Here is a 3,828-nt window from a genome sequence, read left to right on the forward strand (position 1 = left end):
TCTTGTGTAGAGCAGCTTCCTACTATAAATTTTCCGCGTAGAGAAATGTATTTCTGTTTAATACCTTGTGGTCTCAGAGTTCAGTGAGAAATCCGCACACCAACTTTTAGTGTTACTTTGTTCCCCTTGGTATATTACCAAACTCAGTAACGCCATTTGCGACCATATATCTATTTAAATGATGACTAACTGAAACCATCAGCTGCCGAGAGGTGTTGTTGATATACCTCGATGTGGACAGCTGAAAATGTGTGCCCCGACCGGGACTCGAACCCGGGATCTCCTGCTTACATGGCAGACGCTCTATCCATCTGAGGCACCGAGGACACAGATGAATAGCGCGACTGCAGGGACTTATCCCTTGCACGCTTCCCGTGAGACATTCCCAACTGTCCACAATTCTACCTATGTAATGTACCTTATAGACATTTGCCCATTCACTCATTACTCGCACGGAGCGAGGTGGTGCAGTGGTTAGCACACTGGACTCGCATTCCGGAGGACGACGGTTCAATCCCGTCTCCGGCCATCCTGATTTAGGTTTTCCGTGATTTCCCTAAATCGCTTCAGGTAAATGCCGGGATGGTTCCCTTGAAAGGGCACGGCCGATTTCCTTCCCCATCCTTCCCTCACCCGAGCTTGCGCTCCGTCTCTAATGACCTCGTTGTCGACGGGACGTTAAACACTAATCTCCTCCTCCTCCTCCTCATTACTCGCGAACGCTTTGGCGATTCCCGTAAGAGTTTCGGCAACCTGTGCCCATTCGCACAGACGAAGGTCAATGGCTGGGTAGCCTTTAACTATATATATGAAGACAGTAACTGTTCTTGAAAGAACAGATACTGTAGATGACCAAGCAGCTTTTCCCTGGAATAAATGATGACTAACTGAAACCCTCAGCTGCCGAGAGGTGTTGTTGATATACCTCGATGTGGACAGCTGAAAATGTGTGCCCCGACTGGGACTCGAACCCGGGATCTCCTGCTTACAGGGCAGACGCTCTATCCATCTGAGCCACCGAGGACACAGATGAATAGCGCGACTGCCAAAACGTGCGCGAGTAATGAGTGAATGGGCAAATGTCTATAAGGTACATTACATAGGTAGAATTTTGGACAGTTGGGAATGTAAGTCTCACGGGAAGCGTGCAAGGGAGAAGTCCCTGCAGTCGCGCTATTCATCTGTGTCCTCGGCGCCTCAGATGGATAGAGCGTCTGCCATGTAAGGAGGAGATCCCGGTTTCGAGTATCGGTCGGGGCACACATTTTCAGCTGTCCACATCGAGGTTTATCAACAACACCTCTCGGCAGCTGAGGGTTTCAGTTAGTCATAATTTATTCCAGGGAAAAGCTGCACGGTCATCTACGGTATCTTTTCTTTCGAGAGCAGTTACTGTCTTTATATATATATACAATATGATATGGCTAGGGACTGTGCTTGCTGTGAGCGGACACAAGGAGAGTCGGCTGCCGTCTGTAAACAGCTGGAAGCTGCGTTGGCTACTGTCGACAAAGTTCTAGCTAATGTTCGAAGTTACGATGACGTCGGGGCGCCAGTGACGAGACTTGCTACACCTTTGGTGCCACTGGAATCCCCTGGTGGTCCGGACACCGCTGCGACTTCCGATATGCAACATCTGACCGGTCCGTCCTCACTCGAGAGTGGGTGGAAGACAGTGATGGTTTCACGTGTCACTGGGCGGAAGGCGAAACAGGGAGCAGGCCGTGCGGCTGGCTCCCTACGTCTTATCAACAGGTACGAGGTGCTTCCCAGTGTTGATGATACCTCTGAGCCAGCACGGGATGCCTTTCCTGTTGGGCCAGCAGTCGATTTTCCTGCCCAGTCCGGACAAATACAGAGGGTGGGTATTCTAGTCATTGGGAGCTCCAATGTTAGGCAGGTGATGGAGCCTCTCAGGGAGATAGCAGGCAAGGCGGGAAAGAATTCCACTGTGCATTCTGTATGTTTGCCGGGTGGTCTCATCCGTGATGTGGAGCAGGCCCTGCCAGCAGCTATCGAGCGCACTGGGTGCACCCGGCTCCATGTAGTGGCACATGTCGGCACGAATGACGTCTGCCGCTTGGGTTCTGAGGCCATCCTCGGCTCCTTTCGGCGGCTGGCTGATTTGGTGAAGGCAACTAGCGACGCACGCGGAGTGCAGGCTAAGCTGTATATTTGTAGCATCGTACCCAGGGTTGATCGCGGTCCTCTAGTTTGGAGCAGAGTGGAAGGTCTAAACCAGAGGCTCAGACGGCTCTGCGACGGTATCGGATGCGAATTTCTCGACCTCCGCTAACGGGTGCAAAATTGTGGGGTTCCCCTTAATAGGTCAGGCGTGCACTACACGCATGAAGCGGCTACTAGGGTAGAGGAGTACGTGTGGCGTGCACATAAAGCTTTTTTAGGATAGAGGACCCCCTCTCTTGGGAGCAAATACGATTTGCCTGTTAAATCAGCCGCAGCGACCTCAGAGAATCTGGGTCCTGGCAGATCAGAGATATGGCTCAAAATGGCTCTGAGCACTATGGGACTTAACATCTGTGGTCATCAGTCCCCTAGAACTTAGAACTACTTAAACCGAACTAACCTAAGGACATGACACACATCCATGCCCGAGGCAGGATTCGAACCTGCGACCGTAGCGGTCACGCGGTGTGAGACTGAAGCGCCTTTAACCGCATCAGAAATATAAAAGATTAATATAATTTTAGTAAACTGCAGGAGCTTCCAAGGAAAGGTTCCAGAATTAGTATCGCTTATTGAAGGTTATAATGCGCAGGAAGTATTGGGAACAGAAAGCTGGTTGAAGCCAGAAGTCAATGACAACGAAATCCTAAGTTCAGAATGGAATGTTTATCGTAAGGATAGGTTAGTCGCCAATGGTGGCGGCGTGTTTATTGCAGTAAAAAATTCGATAAAATCTAGTGAGGTTATCACGGATTCGTAATGTGAATTCATATGGGTGAAATTAAATATCAAAGAACGGTCAAAAATGGTGATCAGATGCTTTTATAGACCACCTGGGTCAGCATCTGTAGTTGTAGAGCGCTTCAGACAGAGCCTGCAGAATATCATTAGTTATTTTCCTAATCATGCCGTTGTAATATTGGGTGACTTAACCATGCCAGGTATACAGGGTGTTACAAAAAGGAACGCCAAACTTTCAGGAAACATTCCTCACACACAAATAAAGAAAAGATGTTATGTGGACATGTGTCCGGAAACGCTTCATTTCCATGTTTGAGCTCATTTTAGTTTCGTCAGTATGTACTGTACTTCCTCGATTCACCGCCAATTGGCCCAATTGAAGGAAGGTAATGTTGACTTCGGTGCTTGTGTTGATATGCGACTCATTGCTCTACACTACTAGCATCAAGCACATCAGTACGTAGCATCAACAGGTTAGTGTTCATCACGAACGTGGTTTTGCAGTCAGTGCAATGTTTACAAATGCGGAGTTGGCAGATGCCCATTTGATGTATGGATTAGCACGGGGAAATAGCCGTGGCGCGGTACGTTTGTATCGAGACAGATTTCCAGAGCGAAGGTGTCCCGACAGGAAGACGTTCGAAGCAATTGATCGGCGTCTTAGGGAGCACGGAGCATTCCAGCCTATGACTCGCGACTGGGGAAGACCTAGAACGACGAGGACACCTGCAATGGACGAGGCAATTCTTCGTGCAGTTGAAGATAACCCTGCTGTACAAGGTAACGTTGACCACGTCACTGTATGGAGAGTGCTACGGGAGAACCAGTTGTTTCCGTACCATGTACAGCGTGTGCAGGCACTATCAGCAGCTGATTGGCCTCCACGGGTACACTTCTGCG

At 49.3% G+C, this 3,828-nt stretch overlaps 1 non-coding gene across 1 annotated transcript; it reads left to right on the plus strand.

Annotated features, from left to right (window-relative positions):
• Window positions 1-456: 456 nt before the first annotated feature.
• On the plus strand, window positions 457-529 carry Trnaa-cgc (transfer RNA alanine (anticodon CGC)). The gene has a single exon. It is a non-coding gene; the product is annotated as a tRNA-Ala (tRNA).
• Window positions 530-3,828: the final 3,299 nt, after the last annotated feature.

This window comes from Schistocerca nitens, chromosome 3 (assembly GCF_023898315.1).
Source record: "Schistocerca nitens isolate TAMUIC-IGC-003100 chromosome 3, iqSchNite1.1, whole genome shotgun sequence".
Classification (NCBI taxonomy): Eukaryota; Metazoa; Arthropoda; class Insecta; order Orthoptera; family Acrididae; genus Schistocerca; species Schistocerca nitens.